General features: G+C 37.8%; 1 protein-coding gene across 7 annotated transcripts in view; it reads left to right on the top strand.

Annotated features, from left to right (window-relative positions):
* The window catches only part of EHBP1 (EH domain binding protein 1), a 591964-nt gene that overhangs the window by 490349 nt on the left and 82608 nt on the right, over positions 1 to 19007 (top strand). The gene's annotated exons all lie outside the window — the stretch shown is intronic.

The following is a 19007-nucleotide window of genomic DNA, read 5'->3' on the forward strand; positions in this document are numbered from 1 at the left end:
TTTGCAGATATTTTTTCCCTGTCTGTGGCTTGTTTTCACTCTGTTTACATTGTCTTTTGTAGAGCAGAAGTTTTTAATTTTAATGAAATCCAATTTTTCCATTATCTTTCATGGATCATGCCTTTGACATTTTATCTAAAAAGGCATCAGCATACCCAAAATCATCTAGGTTTTCTCTTGTATCTTCTAGGAGTTTTATAGTTTTGTGTGTAACATTTAGGTTCACAGTCCATTTTGACATAATTTTGTGATAGGTGTAAGATCTGTATCTAGATTTACATTTTTGCATGTGGATATACAGTTGTTTCAGCACCAGTTGAAAACTATTTGCTCTATTATTTTGCTTTTGCTCCTTTGTCAAAGGTCAGTTGACTATATTTGTGGGGGTTTATTTCTGGACTTTCTGTTCTGTTTTACTGATCTATTTGTTCTCTTGCCAATACCAAAGTATCTTGATTAGTGTAGCTTTATGGTAAGTTTTGAAGTCAGGTAGTGTCAGTCCTCCAACTTTATTCTTCTCCTTCAGTATTGTGTTTGCTATTCTGGGTGTTTTATCTCTCCATAAAATCTTTAGAATCAGTTTGGTGATATCTGTAAAATAACTTGTTGAGATTGCATTGAATCTGTAGATAAGTTGGAAAAGCTCACAGCTTTACAATATTGGATCTTTATATCCATATCATGAAATATTTCTCCATTTGCTCTTTGATTTCATTACCAGGATTTTATAGTATCCTTTATATAGATCTTATACATATTTTGTTAGGTTTATACCAAAGCATTTAATTGGGGGTGCCTAATGTAAATGATATTGTGTTTTTAATTTCAAATTTTACTTGTTAATGGCTGATATATGGTAATGCAATTGTCTTATGTAACCTTGTATCCTGCATTCTTGCTGTAGTTGCTTATTAGTTCCAGGAAAGTTTTTCTTTATTATTCTTTTCTACAGTATTTCTACATAGATGATCATGGCATCTATGAACAAAGGCAGTTTTATTTTTTCCTTCCCATTCATACTTTTTAAAATTCTTGTCAGATAACTTGTCTGACCTTGAGTTTGTTTTTCAGACTTCATGTCTTGACACAATAATTATTTTATTTTTAATAAAAAGGAATAGAATAGAATAGGAATAGAAAATACCAGAATCAGTAAACAGTATTTTTGTGTAAAACATTTTTGTTCAGTGAGTATGTGTGCTTAGTGGGTCTTGATATAAAAATGTTTTGTTTTGTTTTTGCGACAGAGACAGATAGAGGACAGATAGGGACAGACAGACAGGAAGGGAGGGGGATGAGAAGTATCAATTCTTCATTGCAGCTCCTTTAGTCCCCTTAGTTGTTCGTTGAGTGCTTTTTCCTATGTGCCCTGACTGGGGGCTGCAGCAGAGCAAGTGACCCCTTAAGCCAGTGACCTTGGGCTCAAACCAGCGACCTTTGGGCTCAAGCCAGTGACCATGGGGTCATGTCTGTGATCTCATGCACAAGCCAGCAACCCCATGCTCAACTTGGTGAGCCATGCTCAAGCTGGATAAACCTGCACTCAAGCTGGCAACCTCAGGGTTTCCAACCTGGGTCCTCTGTGTCCCAGTCCAACGCTCTATCCACTGCGCCACTGCCTGGTCATGCTAAAAAGGTATTTTTAACTGTGGTTCCTGATACAAGTGTTTAAAAACCACTCATCTAAAGGGCCACATTTTTAAGGAAGAAATTTTGTAGCCTTTATGCCTATGTTTTAATGCCTAGCGTGTTACATCCGTTACTCATCATTTTGTTGATTTGGGACATTTGCCAGATACTGAGTGTCAACTGAGTATATTCAGAGAGACAGAAAAGACTTCCCTCATGGAGTTTATATGAGAGACAGATAATAATAAATAACTAAAAAGTTTGAAAAAACTGCATGAGCTAGTAAAAGATAATATGAGCAGATAGGGGTTTGAATGATTTGAGAAGGAGGCATTTAAATTAAGATTTGATGAATGAGAAGGATCAAGCCAAGTGAAGAGCCACAAAAGGAATATTCTTTCTAAATGGAAAGTTATTTTGTTGATATTTGTTTATGATAAACTTTGTTTCATAATTCTTTAGACTCTAAAAATATGGAAAACTTACAGTTTTATTTATTTATTTTTTCATTTTTCCGAAGCTGGAAATGGGGAGGCAGTCAGACAAACTCCTCCTGCATGCGCCCGACCGGGATCCACCCGGCATGCCCACCAGGGGGCGATGTTCTGCCCCTCTGGGGGGTCGCTCTGTTGCATCCAGAGCCATTCTAGCGCCTGAGGCAGAGGCCACAGAGCCATCCCCAGTGCCTGGGCCATCTTTTCTCCAATGGAGCCTCGGCTGCGGGAAGGGAAGAGAGAGACAGAGAGGAAAGAGAGGGGGAGGGATGGAGAAGCAGATGGGTGCTTCTCCTGTGTGCTCAGGCCGGGAATCGAACCCGGGACTCCTGCACGCCAGGCCGATGCTCTACCGCTGAGCCAACCAGCCAGGGCCAGTTTTATATTTTTAAACTGTTGATTTAAAATTCATAATACCTGAGATTCAGTGATCTTTCTGCCAAGTAGATTTTTAAAAATTTGTCTATGTGCAAAATTTACATATACTAATTATCATCTAATGTTTATTAAGCTCTGACTGTGTGTCAATCAGGATTCAAGCACTTTTACATGGTTTTTCTCTTTCAATTTCTACAATTATATAAATTAAGTGTTATCATACCTGTTTTACAGTTGAGAAAACTGACATACAAATTAATGAATTGCTCATTGTCAGCTTAATAGGAGAGCCAAGAATTAAACAATTCAACTTCAGAGATATTTTAAAAACATTATGCTATATTTCTTTATTACTTATTTTCCTGATGTCCTTGTAAAATAGGACTAGATATTTTGTCATTGTAGATATTAAGAAAATGAGTTTAGAAAGGGTGTTTAAATTTACCTAGGGATTCAGACAATGGCAAACTAGGTTTAGAATTCAAGTATCCTAACTTTTAAAGGCATTTATTTTCTCATTCCAGGTTATTTACTACTTAAAACTTCAAAAATTATTTTATTGGTCATTTATTCTGTTTAAGGCACTAATGATTTTACTAGTTTTTCTTTACCAAATAAAACTTCAACTATATCAGCCTAATTTATTAGTGTACATTCAACATCAGAAGTCATTTGCTAAAACATCTATTATTCTATGTCCATGACATCTTACTATATATAAAATATATATATCTTGGATGTTAAGAAGCATGATGCTGGTGATATTTGAGTTAGATACTGTTTTACACAATTGGTAACATATAACTTGCCACACCTTGTAGAAAGCAACAAGACTTAATCAAGAAATACTCATCTTCCTTTACCTAATAATTTTACTAACGAAGATCAATATGCAGGTTTTCTCATAAAGTTATTTGTAATAGCAAAAATTATAAAATTGTAGTTGCTCGAAGTAGAGGAATGATCAGATAAATTTTGACTATATACTAGTTATATAGCCATTAAAATTATATTCAATAATGTTTTGGAAGAATGGTAATAGGACATAAAAAATCTTTACAATGTAATTTTGTACAAAACAAAAGGTGTAAAATAGTATCTGGCGTATGAACTCCATTTTGAAGAAATAGAGACTTTTCATATATGAATAGAAAGGGAGAAGAAGGGAAGAAAAATCAAAACCTTTTTATCCCTAAGAGATAATATAACAAATGGCTTATTAAATGGTTTCTTTCCCATTGATCTTTCTGTTTTGAAAATATGACATATTAAAATAAATATTTTAGACTAGGAAAAATTTTGATAACCAAAGAAGATATTTTTACTAGATTTATTTTAGCATACCCAAGCAAACTTAACCATTTAAACTAATGTTCTTTCAGTATCTCTAAGGTGTGTGTGTGTATTTTTAAGGAGAGAGACCTAGAAAAATAAACTCCACTTTTATAGTTGATGATATTAGTTTTTGCCAAGGTATGAAATATGTATAAATGACAGATTCAATAACAGCAGTCCTGTTCACCTTAAGGCATGAAATTGTCAATGACTGTTGTTTGAAATTGTTGAATAGTAATAATTATGGTATCCCACAAAATCTTATGGCTCCTTTGACTGCCACTACTGTGACTTGAGTTGATTGTCATATTCTTATATTAATTGTTATAGAACTTGTTTTTCCCAGAAAGAGCAGCTCCATACTGCATAGCTAGCAAGCTGCTTACCAGTCTGGTTACTTAGTTGCATTTGTTATCCTCTTAACCCAAAGTTGTACTCTATTGCTTATAAAACTAGGCTTTAAATGGTCCAAGACATGTTTTGCCTACCTTCCTCTTTCAGGTTATCCTTTTTTTTTTTTTTTTTTTGTATTTTTCTGAAGCTGGAAACAGGGAGGCAGACAGACTCCCGCATGCGCTCGACCGGGATCCATCCGGCACACCCACCAGGGGGCAACGCTCTGCCCATCCGGGGTGTCGCTCTGTTGCGACCAGAGCCATTCTAGCGCCTGAGGCAAAGGTCACGAAGCCATCCCCAGCACCCAGGCCATCCCTGCTCCAATGGAGCCTTGGCTGAGGAGGGGAAGAGAGACAGAGAGGAGGGAGAGGGGGAGGGGTGGAGAAGCAGATGGGCGCTTCTCCTATGTGACCTGGCCAGGAATCGAACCCGGGACATCCGCACGCCAGGTCGATGCTCTACCACTGAGCCAACCGGCCAGGGCCCAGGTTATCTTTTGCTACATTAAAAACCACTGTAGCCTGACCAGGTGGTGGCACAGTGGATAGAGCATCGGACTGGGATGCGGAGAAGGTTCGAGACCCGGAGGTTGCCAGCTTGAGCGCAGGCTCATCTGGTTTGAGCAAAGCTCACCAGCTTGGCCCCAAGGTCACTGGCTTGAGCAAGGGGTTACTCGGTCTGCTGTAGCCCCATGGTCAAGGCACGTATGAGAAAGCAATCAATGAACTAAGGTGTCACAATGAAAAACTAATGATTGATACTTCTCATCTCTCTCCATTCCTGTGTGTCTGTTCCTATCTATCCCTCTCTCTGACTTTCTCTCTGTCTCTGTAAAACAAACAAAAAACCACCACTGTAAATCTTATTGGCATAAAACAACCATTTTATTATGGTCATAGATTCTGTGAGTTGGGCATTAGGATAAGACACAAGAAACAGTTGACTTCTGTTCCACAATGTCTGGGCTAGTTTTCAGCTAGGACCTTTGCTGGATGGTCAGTTGGGACACCTAGAAATGGAGCCTTTTCGTATGGTCTCTCCAAAGCATGGTGGCTGGGATTAAAAGCAAGTGTCTCAAGAAAATAAAGTGAATATGCATGGCTTTCTTATGATCTAGCTTTAAAAGTCATGTAGCATCATTTTTGTTCTACTGTTGACCCAAGCAGACACAGGCTTAAGGAGCAAAGGCATAGACTGCACCACTCAATGGGAGGAATGTCAAAGTCACATTGTAAGAAGAGCAGGTGACATGGGAGATATTGTCTTCTCAGTTATAGTTTAAACTGAATTTAAAAGCTCTTTCTTGCACATTCTACTATTGCTTATTATTTAGATGGATCAATCCCTATATAGATCTGTTGTGAAGAATAGTAGTTTCATGAACTAATACATTCTAAGATTTTTGCCCTAGTTTTGACACTTGATACTCTGTGAGGTTTATAGCTAATGTTGAAATGACTTAAGGAGGAGGTAAAATGTCAGATAAGTTCAGTTTCACAAACTTAAACCTTACCATCGCTTTTCAGATTTTTAATTTAGTTTATTACTTGATATTAGGTTGATGTCTTTTTCAAGAACATAGTAGTTTTCTTAACTTGATCACTTTATCATTTCTAGGTAGCTCTCTCATACATTTAGGTTGGAATTATTTAGTAGTACTGCCCATATCTTGGAAAAGTAGTAGTATGGCCAACTTGGATGAAAAAAGAAAAAAGGAATCTCTGGAGCAATTGAATGTGAATTACATGATACTAAAACTGGAAATTATTCAATCTCTTTAAATCTGTTTTTTCAATTTTAAAATGGAAACAAAATTTTTTTTTTTCCTGTCTGACTTTCAAATTAATAGGTGTCCACAATAAAGAGAGTAAGGGAACCATGACTAATGCCATCCCCACTTCAATGTCAGAAACCCTTGTACTCTGGAGAGATCAAAAGATTTCTGGTAAATAAAAAGCAGGTCTAACTAAAACACACACACACACACACACAAAACTGGCATCTAATTTAATGAACTGATTGCTGCTATTTTCACTTGCTTCTGTTCTTTAACCTGTGCCTTAATTTATCATGCTTTATTTTTCAATTTATTGTAAATTACCTTACCCTTTATAAGGTATGCTGTGGTACTGACAGTCAAGTTGCTGGTAGAGAGCAATATACCTATTACTTTACCCACTGCCTTTTATGTTCTTAGTTTAACTGAGAATTCCAGTGAGCTTTAAAATACGTTAGTACCCAAGAGTGACCTCAAACCTTGAATAAATGAGACACTGACTTTAAATTTTTAAGAGATGCCCTGGCCGGTTGGCTCAGCGGTAGAGCGTCGGCCTAGCGTGCGGAGGACCCGGGTTCGATTCCCGGCCAGGGCACACAGGAGAAGCGCCCATTTGCTTCTCCACCCCTCCGCCGCGCTTTCCTCTCTGTCTCTCTCTTCCCCTCCCGCAGCCAAGGCTCCATTGGAGCAAAGATGGCCCGGGCGCTGGGGATGGCTCTGTGGCCTCTGCCCCAGGCGCTAGAGTGGCTCTGGTCGCAACATGGCGACGCCCAGGATGGGCAGATTATCGCCCCCTGGTGGGCAGAGCGTCGCCCCTGGTGGGCGTGCCGGGTGGATCCCGGTCGGGCGCATGCGGGAGTCTGTCTGACTGTCTCTCCCCATTTCCAGCTTCAGAAAAAATGAAAAAAAAAAAAGAAAAAAAAATTTTTTTTTAAGAGATTACTGAAGAGCTTACTGTTACTCTTAAGAGACTGCTGATGAATACTAGGAAGAAGGAGTAGAGCTATTTTACTCCTTGATGTTGCATATGGTGCATAGGACAATATTTATGTACCCAGTATAGGTTGCCTCTTTTTGAGACTTTTGTACCTGGTTCAGGCTGAGAGAGAGTGAGAACTTACAGAAGATTTAGAAAGTGTTAAAGGATTGGGGGGAAAAAGAGATCTACTTATAAGGAAAGACAAGCTTATAATATATAAAGAAAAGGAAACTGGGAAATATAGTTTAAGTACTAATTTGAGTACATGAAGGTTCAAAATCTTTTCAGCAGCTGCTGTTTAACCAAGAGAATAAATTTTCCAACTACTCAACATGGCCTCACACAAGGTTAATGCAAATCCTGTTCCACCTCCCACCCCACCCCATCTCTTACCTCTCTCTTATTTTTCACTCTGTAGTCCCACACTACTTGTATAGAGAGTGTGGCATACTCTTGTTCCTGTCTCAATTATTTGCTGTTCTCTCCCTGAAATGCCCTTTTTGCCTTATTAGTTTCCACTGAAATATGCTTCTGTGAGCACCTGTGTCATTGCTCCTAGCAGTAAAGTTAATTTACTTTCCTGTATCTTTTTCTATTGTGTTGTACATATCTCTACTCTCTCATTTATCCCATATAATAATCTAATTACACACTTCTTTCTCACAATCAGCTATGAACTGAATACCAGAAGTATCTTAACACCAAGTATTAAGTAAATGTTTGTTCAGTGAATAAGTGGAGGGAAAATGACAGGCTGTTTTTCATGTGTTCTGAGTGTCAACTTAAAAAAATTAGCTAAAACATGAAAATTTGGGGTTCTATAAGGAATTTCTTGGTAATAAGGTTTGTAAATAAGAAAAAAATACATCTCTGAAGGTCTTTAAAGCAGAATTATCACTAGGCAGAAGAAATTAGTGTCCATCTCTTTTTCTTAAGTCAGTTACAGAGATGACATTTGACGCTTTGAGATTTAAGGCTCCCTGTGTCATCCTTGTCTTCCTATTCTTGAATCCTACGTTATAATTCCTTGCTTTGTTGTTAGGATATGTGCACACCAAAGCCTTAGACATACCTGCTTTTCCTGAATTCTAGGGCCTCAGCTCCCAACTCTGCCTTGAATCATTCTACTCTACCAAATATTTCCTCTTACATAGATTAGAATATCTCTAGGCTGGAAGTCTGGGAAAACAGTTTCTAAGACACTGAAAGCAACTCTTGGTAATTTTACCTGGTGGACCCTTATGTACAGAGTCTACTTAACTTGTCTTCAGGAAAGATTTGAATTGTAATTTCTCTTAAAAGGCAATTTAGAAACACAGATACTGTAAACCATTCTATTTTTATTAAATATTTGTTAAAATTGTCATTGCACATTTTAATGAGAACTTGCTACAAGTATATATAGCATTTAGATTTTTTTTAGGAAAAATAGTTTACATGATTCATTTTTATCTCTGTGCCTTTAGGTGTTCATTTAACCTGTTTCAGGTGTTTCCTGAAATTATATATTTTTCTATAGTAGACATTTCATTGGTCTGAATTTATATTTATATTTCTTTGCTTCTTATTCCTGTTCTTTGAAGATTTTCGTATCTTACATTTTACTAATGTAAATTTTAGATGTGATTTTTTTTCTATTTTCCACATATAATTAAAATAATATTTTCAAAGTGCAACTCAGGAGTTTGGCTGGTTCAACAGTCTAGCCATTATATAATCCAAAGGAGCCTCCTTGATTATACAATATAAACACAAACTCTGAGGAAAATGTAACAGCTTTTTTTTTTCCCAAGGAAGTATTTTCTTCTTTTTTTTTTTTATAAATAAAATTTTATTTTAATGGGGTGACATCAATAAATCAGGGTACATATATTCAAAGAAAACATTTCCAGGTTATCTTGTCATTTAGTTTTGTTGCATACCCATCACCCAAAGAGAGATCGTCCTCCATCACCCTCTATCCAGTTTTCTTTGTACCCCTCCCCCTCTCTCTCCTTCCCTCCCCCCACCTCCCGTAACCACCACACTCCTGTCCATGTCTCTTAGTCTCGCTTTTATGTCCTACCAATGTATGGAATCCTGCAGTTCTTGTTTTTTTCTGATTCGCTTATTTTACTCCGCATAATGTTATCAAGATTCCACCATTCTGCTGTAAGTGATCCGATGTCATCATTTCTTCTAGCTGAATAGTATACCATGGTGTATATGTGCCCCATCTTCTTTTTCCAGTCTTCTATTATTTTTACAGTGATTAAAAGCCTTTAAGCCAACTCTTGGCCAATACAGCAAGAATCCATAAAAGAGTAGTGTCCTTAACATGTTCCCCAAGTCCAAGTTGGCCCCATCACCATGCCAGATCCCTAAAAAAAATGCAACCCAACCACAGTTCAGTCTGTTAGGAGCTGTCACAGGGAGCAGGAGTCCAGGAAAAGTCCACATCCAGGAAAAGTATGCATGGCACTGGAATTGTTGTCACCATTCTATACTTTGCAGCTCATGTCCAAGTCCCAATGACCGCTGCTTCTAGCTGGTAATGATTCAGGTAGACTGGAAAAGCCATTTGCAGCATGCATGGATATGGAGCTTCTGTTCTGCCTAGAGAGATGAGACCAGGTTGCTTTTCCCTGGAGCTCTGCGACTGTGGCATGGTAAAGAGAACCTTGGGATACACTAAGCTGGGTGGCAAAGGTAGATTCATAATAGAAGTTGGCAAAAGGGGGAAAGAGAGCTCTAAATTAGGAGTAGGTCCCAGCCTGAAATATGAGTGGGGCATTGAGGTGGGAGGGATAAAGGAAACACTATATATTAAGCAAAGCAGCAGAAAATAGGACTATCAACGCCCACAACAGAGATCTTTGAGGGAAGAATAAAAAACCTGACTATTCAGGCAAAATATAGTTAAGTGGCCCTTGTGCAAATGGGATCAGTTTACCTGCTTCTTGGAAGAAATACCCTAGGCTTGTCCACAGTGTCATAGATGGGGCCGATGGCCCTGGGCACCTTCAGCCTTCAGTGGCAAACCCCAGCTTTCTGGGCAAGGTTAGGTCATAGGTGGCTGGAGCAGGGCTGGAAGAGACTGAACCCTCCCTTAGAGGAGCGAGGGGGAAGCCTACCTTCCAGTGTCCCTGTTTCCTCACAGCAGAGGCATGTAAACCTGGCAGGCTTTAGCTCAATGACCTTCCTTTCCACTATTGAAGCAGGACCCAGATGGCATCCTACGAGACCCCTTTGGAGCGTTGGAGCCTTTAAGGGTGTACCTTAAAAGCTGGTAGTTCCCCTGATCTCTATTGGGCTTTTTCTGCCTCTAGGTATCTTAAAAGCCATGCTCAGAAGATCTTGCTGAGGGGTTTGAGGGTCCCCATCCACCTATATAAATCTTTTCCATATATCTGGAGCTATTTGGAAAAAGACAAAACAGTGTTATTAGCTGGATCTAATAAAGAAGGTAGTAGTTTGCAGGCGAAAAAGATTTGGTGTCTCCTGTTCATCAGCATTCAAAAGAAATGTAAATTTTTTTTTTTTTAAGTAAAAAGCATGATATGGTAGACCCATAGGAGTTCCAGGATATGACTACCCCCTTTTAAATTTTTTTTTAATTGACCTTAAAATGTTTGCTGAGTACACTTTAATAATACCTTAACTTTAAAGATTGTAAGCATGACAAAATACAGTAAATGCTTTTGCTCCATATGCAAGAGCATTTTCAGTTTAGCCAGTTTAGGAAATCCAATAATAGAACAATGCATACAGACCATGAGCTATAACATGCTTAGCCACCTCTCCTGTTCTGACAGAGGTTACTAGAGATCCGGAATATGTATCCACTGTAATGTGGACATATGACTGTTTGTCAAATGAAGGTATATGAGTAACATCCATCTGCCTAAGTTGTCCTGGTAGGGGTCCTTGAGGGTTAACTCCAAATGAAGGGGCAGTATAGGACCCCTTGGACAGGATTCCCCAATCTGCCGTGCTGCTTCCCGAGAAAGTTGAAGCTGTTTACACAGGGCTGCAGCGTTCTGGTGATGGATAGTATGAGACTGACTTGCTCGGTCTGTCATGGTTGCTCCATATAATTTTCTTTTGGGTAGCTTGATCAACAAGGGCATTCCTAGGCCCTGGCCAGTTGGCTCTGTGGTAGAGCATTGGCCTGATGTGCAGGATTTCTGGGTTCGATTCCCGGCCAGAGCACTCAGGAGAAGCGCCCATCTACTTCTCCACCCCTCCCCCTCTCCTGCCTCTCTGTCTTTCTCTTCCCCTCCCGCAGCCAAGGCTCCACCGGAGCAAAGCCACCCCGGGCAAAGCCACCCCGGGCACTAAGGATGGCCCCATGGCCTCTGCCTCAGTCGCTAGAATGGCTCTGGTTGCAACAGAGCAACACCCCAGATGGGCAGAGCATTCCCCCCTGGTAGGCATGCCAGGTGGATCCCAGTCAGGCGCATGCAGGAGTCTGTCTGACTGCCTCCCCATTTCCATCTTCAGAAAAATACAAAAAATAAATAAATAAAAGAAAAAACACAATAACAAAAACAAACAAACAAAAAAGACAAGAGAAAAAAAAAGGGCATTCCCTTGTGTTAAAGCTCCAGGGAGCATGGAGTGAGCTTGAGTATGTCCTATGAAACATGGAGCTCTATGTTGACATATAAGTCTTTGAAGAAGGAGGAACTGCTGAAATAGTTCATCAGCATTTGTCCCTAAGACAGCAGTCTTTATAGTGGAAACACCATAAGTAAATATTTGCTGTCTGTCTATAGATTAAAGGGGGAATATGACAAATGCTGAAAAGCCATGATCTTTGTGCCCCTCCCCTCCCCCAACCCCCTCCCTCTCCTCCCCCCACCCTGTAACCCCAACACTGTTGTCTATGTCTCTGAGTCTCATCTTTATGTCCCACCTATGTATGGAATCATATAGTTCTTAGTTTTTTCTGCTTTGCTTCTTTCGCTCAGTATAATGTTATCAAGGCCCATCCATGTTGTTGTAAAAGATCCTATGTCATCATTTCTTATGGCTGAGTAGTAATCCATAGTATATATATACCAAAGCTTTTTAATCCACTCGTCCTCTGATGGACACTTGGGCTGTTTCCAGATCTTTGCTATTGTGAACAATGCTGCCATAAACATGGGGGTGCATTTCTTCTTTTCAAACAGTGCTATGGTGTTCTTGGGGTATATTCCTAACAGTGGTATAGCTGGGTCAAAAGGCAGTTCAATTTTTAATTTCTTGAGGAATCTCCATACTGTTTTCCACAGTGGCTGCACCAGTCTGCATTCCCACCAGCAGGGCAGGAGGGTTCCCCTTTCTCCACATCCTCGCCAGCACTTATTCTGTGTTGCTTTGTTGATGAGCACCATTCTGACTGGTGTGAGGTGATATCTCATTGTGGTTTTAATTTGCATTTCTCTAATCGTTAGTGATGTTGAGCATTTTTTCATATGTCTATTGGCCATCTATGTGTCCTCTTTGGAGAAGTGTCTATTCATTTCTTTTGCCCATTTTTGGATTGGATTGTTTGTCTTCCTGGTATTAAGTTTTACAAGTTCTTTATAAATTTTGGTTATTAACCCCTTATCAGAAGCAATGTCAAATATGTTCTCCCATTGTGTAGTTTGTCTTTTTTTTCCTGTTCTTATTGTCTTTAGCTGTGCAGAAGCTTTTTAGTTTGATAAAGTCCCATTTGTTTATCCTATCTTTTATTTCACTTGCCTGTGGAGACAAATCAGCAAATACATTGCTGCGAGAGATGTCAGAGAGCTTACTGCCTCTGTTTTCTTCTAAGATGCTTATGGTTTCACGGCTTACATTTAAGTCTTTTATCCATTTTGAGTTTATTTTTGTGAGCAGTGTAAGTTGGTGGTCTAGTTTCATTTTTTTGCAGGTAGCTGTCCAATTTTCCCAACACTATTTGTTGAAGAAGCTATCTTTACTCCATTGTATTTCCTTACCTCCTTTGTCAAATATCAGTTGTCCATAGAGCTGTGGGTTTATTTCTGGGTTCTCTGTTCTGTTCCATTGATCTATGTGCCTGTTCTTATGCCAGTACCATGCTGTTTTGAGTACAATGGCCTTATAATATAACTTGATATCTGGAAGTGTGATACCTCCTGCTTTTTTCTTTCTTTTCAAGATTGCTGAGGCAATTCATGTTCTCTTTTGGTTCCATATAAATTTTTGGAATATGTGTTCTATATCTTTGAAGTAAGTCATTGGTATTTTAATCAGTATTGCATTGAATTTATAGATTGCTTTGAGTAGTATAGACATTTTAATGATGTTTATTCTTCCTAACCATGAGCACGGTATATGCCTCCACTTATTCGTATCTTCCCTGATTTCTTTTATCAATGTTTTATAATTTTCTGAGTACAAGTCTTTAATCTCCTTGGTTAGATTTATTCCTAGGTACTTTATTTTTTTGGTTGCAATGGTAAAGGGGATTGATTCCTTGATTTCTCTTTCTGACAGTTCATTATTAGTGTATAAAAATGCCTCTGATTTCTGAGTATTGATTTTATATCCTGCCACCTTGCCGAATTCATTTATCAGATCTAGTAGTTTTTTGACTGAGACTTTAGGGTTTTCTATATACAATATCATGTCATCTGCAAATAATGATAGTTTTACTTCTTCTTTTCCAATTTGGATGCCTTTTATTTCTTTTTCTTGTCTGATTGCTGTGGCTAGGACTTCCAGAACTATGTTGAATAAGAGTGGTGAAAGGGGGCACCCCTGCCTTGTTCCTGATCTTAAGGGGATTGCTTTTAATTTTTGCCCATTGAGTATGATGTTGGCTGTGGGTTTCTCATAGATGGCCTTTATCGTGTTGAGGTATGTTCCCTGTATTCCCACTTTGCTGAGAGTTTTGATCATGAACAGGTGCTAGATTTTATCAAATGCTTTTTCTGTATCTATTGAAATTATCATCTGGTTTTTCTCCTTTCTTTTGTTTCTGTGATGAATCACATTGATTGATTTGCGAATATTGTACCAGCCTTGCCTCCCAAAAATAAATCCCACTTGATCATGGTGTATGATTTTTTTCATATATTGCTGGATCCGGTTTGCTAATATTTTGTTGAGGATTTTTGCATCTAAGTTCATCAGGGATATTGGCCTATAATTTTCTTTTTTTGTGTTGTCTTTGCCTGGTTTTGGAATCAGAATTATGCTTGCCTCATAAAAGGAGTTTGGAAGTCTTCCTTCCTCTTGAATTTTTTGAAATAGCTTGAGAAGGATAGGAGTTAGTTCTTCTTTGAATATTTGGTAGAATTCACTTGTGAAGCCATCAGGCCCAGGACTTTTCTTTTTTGGGAGTTTTTTGATAGCTGTTTCAATCTCATTTGTTGTAATTGGTCTGTTTAGGTTTTCTGATTCTTCCAGATTGATTTTTGGAAGATTATATGATTCAAGGAATTTGTCCATTTCATCTAGGTTGTCTAGTTTTTTGGCATACAATTCTTCATAGTATTTTCTTACAATATTTTGTATTTCTGTTGTGTCAGTTGTTATTTCTCCACTCTCGTTTCTAATTTTATTTATTTGAGTCCTCTCCCTTTTTTTCTTGGTGAATCTTGTTAAAGGTTCATCAATCTTGTTTACCTTTTCAAAGAACCAGCTCCTAGTTTCATTGATCCTCCGTATTGTTTCTTTAGCCTCTATGTCATTTATTTCTGCTCTGATCTTTATTATTTCCTTCCTTCTACTACATTTGGGCTTTACTTGCTGTTCTTTTTCTAGTTCTTTTAGATGCAGGGTTAAGTTGTTTACTTGAGCTTTTTCTAGCTTCTTGAGGTATGCCTGTAATGCTATAAACTTCCCTCTCAGGACTGCTTTTGCTGTGTCCCATAAATTTTGAGTTGATGTATGCTCATTATCATTTGTTTCTAGGAATTTTTAAAATTCTTCTTTGATCTCAATGTTAACCCATTCATTATTTAATAACATGCTATTTAGTTTCCTAGTGTTTAAATGTTTTTCAATTTTTCTATTGTGGTTGATTTCTAGTTTAATGCCATTGTGATCAGAGAAAGTGCTCGATATGATTTCATTCTTCTTAAATTTGTTGAGACCACTTTTGTGCCCTAACATGTGGTCTATTCTAGATAATGTATCATGAGCACTTGAAAAGAATGTATATTCTGCTGTTTTAGGGTGAAAGGTTCTGAAGATATTTATTAAATCGAGTTGATCTAATATGTCCTTTAAGTCTGCTGTTTCTTTGTTAATTTTCTTTCTTGAGGATCTATCTAATGATGTTAATGGGGTATTGAAATCCCCTACTATTATAGTATTGCTGTTGATCTCACCCTTTCAGTCCATCAAAGTCTGCTTTATATATTTAGGTGCTCCTATATTAGGTGCGTAGATATTTATAATGGTTATATCTTCCTTTTGGATTGCTCCCTTTATCATTATGTAGTGACCTTCTTTATCTCTAACTATGGTCTTTGTTTTAAAGTCCATTTTGTCTGATATAAGTATTGCTACCCCAGCTTTTTTTTTTCATTTCCATTTGCATGAAATATTTTTTTTCCATCCTTTTATCTTCAGTCTGTGTGCATCTTTTGATTTAAGGTGTGTCTCTTGTAGACAGCATATGTATGGGTCCTGTTTTCTTATCCACACAGCTACCCTATGTCTCTTGATTGGATCATTTAATCCATTAACATTTAAGGTTATTACTGATATGTAATTGTTTATTGCCATTTTTTTCTTTAAAACTGTATTCCTCTTTTGCTATATTCTTTTTTTCCTTTGATCTGTTTACAACAGGTCCCTTAGCATTTCTTGCAGCCTTGGTTTGGTTGCAGTGAATTCCTTGAGTTTTTTTTTGTCTGTAAAGCTTTTTATTTCTCCTTCAATTTTAAATGATAGCCTTGCTAGATAAAGTAGTCTTGGTTGTAGGTTCTTGTTCTGCATTACTTTGAATATTTCTTGCCATTCCCTTCTGGCTTCAAGTGTTTCTGTTGAGAAGTCAGAAGTCATCCTTATGGGGGCTCCTTTATAGGTGATAGTCTTTTTTTCTCTAGCCGCTTTTAATATTTTCTCTTTATCATTTAGCTTTGGTATTTTAATTATGATGTGTCTTGGTGTTGGTTTCTTTGGGTTTCTCCTTAATGGAGTTCTCTGTGCTTCCTGAACATGTGAAATGTTTTCCTGCCTTAATTGGGAGAAGTTTTCCACTATGATATGTTTGAACAAAGTCTCTATCCCTTGTTCTTTCTCTTCTTCTTCAGGAACCCCTATGATGTGAATGTTATTTCTCTTCATGTTGTCACAGAGCTCTCTTAGAGTTTCCTCAGACTTTTTGAGTCTCTTTTCTTTTTTCTGCTCTGCTTCCGTGCCTTTATTTATTGTGTCCTCTAACTTGCTGATTCGATTCTCTGCTTCATCCATCCTGCTTTTAATTCCTTCCATTGTATTCTTTATTTCAGATATTGTATTTGTCATTTCTGACTGATTCATTTTTATTATTTCAATGTCCTTTTTTATATTTGTTATCTCTTTATTTAGGTTTTTGTAATGGCATCTATGGTTGTTCTTATATCTTTGAGCATCCTAACAATCGTTATTTTAAACTCTGCACCTGGTAATTTGGTTATATCTGATTCACTTAGGTCCTTTTCTGGGGATTTCTCTTGGTTTATTTGTGTTGTATTTCTCTGCCTCCGCATTTTCTCTTCACGGGAGTGGCTGTGATCATGCGCTCGGGTGCACAAGCGTTGCTGGCCTTGGCCTTTGCCCTGCCCCCATGTGTGACGTTATGCTCGGTCCTGAAGGCACTGACGAGCACCTTTGCTCAGCTGCGGGTCTCCGCCTGTTTCCGGGTTTTCACCCTGCCTTTGCAGGAGGATCCCACTTGAGGAACGGCTGCTAGCCTTGGCTCTACCACTGGGCAGGACTGCGTGCCCAAGCTCCGGAAGTATTTTCTTTTTATATTTTTCTTTGTTATTCAATTGCACCAAACACTTTTTCCCTGAAACAGGCAAGTCTGTTTCAGACTCTTTTGCTTGTTACTTTCATTAGAATATAATTGCTTTTTAAAAATATATGCAATAAATGCACCATTACACTTAATAATATTCATTTAATTACATAGATAGTTGAAAGATGTTTTCATTTGATGTGCTAAAGTTTAGGATCAATAAGATCCTAAGAATAAGGATGACAGTCCTACCTACAATCCTTGAAATTGTTAGAATATTTGTGAAGCACTTTGAACCTATGAGAAGAATATTTCTATATCAGTTTATTACTGAGACATCTTTTTTTAGAAATAGAAATACTTACAAATAGAAAGTCTAAAATAAGAATTGGGATGATTTTTCAATCTACTTAGTCTGATCACTTAATCAGTGTATTTATTTTTGTTTTTGATTTCTTTCAGCTGTAAATTATGTAGCATAAGAATATGGTTTGCAGATAGTTTTTAAACACCAAGAAACATTTTAAAAAGAAATATCAGGAATGAATTAACAATGTTTAATTGAAGTTTTTTGCCTAATATTTAATCTACAGGAATAGTAAGTGACCCATTACAATCGATTGGCATAGGAGATCATTCTTACTTAGCAAGATCAAACTGCAAGTTAGCAGCAAGTCCTGGAAAGTTTGCAGTATCTGCTATAAAGATTTACAGAAATATCCCTGGCTGGATAGCTCTGTTGGTTAGGGCGTCATCCTGAAGTGCAGAGATTGACAGTTCAATACCCGCTCAGAACACATATAGGAGCAGATCTATATTGTTCTCTCTCTCTCTCTCTCTCTCCCTTCCTCTCCCTCTCTCCCTCTCTCCCTCCCTCTCCCTCTCTCCCTCCCTCTCCCTCTCTCCCTCCCTCTCCCTCCCTCTCCCTCTCTCCCTCCCTATCCCTCTCTCTTCCTTTTTCTCTAAAATTAATAAATAAGAAAAAGATTTGCAGGAATATATGGGTCCTCTAAAGAAAACTGTCTACTATGTAGAAATTTCAGATTTGTCAGATCTTAAGTTAACTGAAAAGACCAGTAATAAAAAATATACAGTGACATTTTTTACTGGTCTTTGGTAATGAATCCAAATGGCTTGTGGGGTAAGAACTAAGAGAATGCAAGCTGCTCTTTTGCAGTGAAGAGGTATGACATCAACCTTGTACTTTTGATGTTAATTGAAATATTGATTTAAATGGGACTAGTCTGCCTGCCTGGCCTGTGGTGGCGTAGTGGATAAAGTGTCAACCTGGAACACTGAGGTCACCAGTTTAAAACCCTGGGCTTGCCTGGTCAGGGCACATATGGGAGTTGATGCTTTGATGCTTCCTGCTCCTCCCCCCCTTCTCTCTCTCTCTCTCTCTCTCTCTCTCTCTTTCTCTCTTTTTCTCTCTCCTCTCTAAAAAGAATAAATAAAATCCAAAAATAGATAGATAAATGGGACTAGTCTGTCATGCTGATAATTGTGGCAGGTTTAGGTAACATCACTAGATCTTTTCCAGGTAATAAAAGCAGTTACTATCCAATTGACAAAAAACACTGTAAACATCATTTTGGTGATCCCTGACAGATAGAAACTTTTCCCATATTTTCATAAATATATGTGTCCTATCTATGTATTATCATAAAAAGGTATATGATGTAATAATACACGTATATGTTTATGAATAATGACAGTGTTACATTTAAATGACTAACCTCCAGGAATCAAGCTTTAAAATTGAGATTAAGCTAAAATTTTTATCTTTCCTTATTACACATATTTTCAGTGTTATTACGAAGAAGTAGGTTAACTTTACATTTGTAATTTCAAAAGAACAATTATTATAAAAAATCTTTCATAATATATAGAGTAAGAATTGATCTTATTTAGGGATTTTTATTATCTATACAAGCTGGAATACCTATACTCAAGGCACTGAGATGAAAATATATTCTTTATTTCTTACTCCAACACAATTGACAGAAGATTTAATGTACATAATCCGTTTCAGACCAGTAAGACACTTTAAATGTATAGCTAATCTTTTTTATAGTTACATTTTATAGG

The sequence above is a fragment of the Saccopteryx bilineata genome, chromosome 3 (genome assembly GCF_036850765.1).
Source record: "Saccopteryx bilineata isolate mSacBil1 chromosome 3, mSacBil1_pri_phased_curated, whole genome shotgun sequence".
NCBI lineage: Eukaryota > Metazoa > Chordata > Mammalia > Chiroptera > Emballonuridae > Saccopteryx > Saccopteryx bilineata.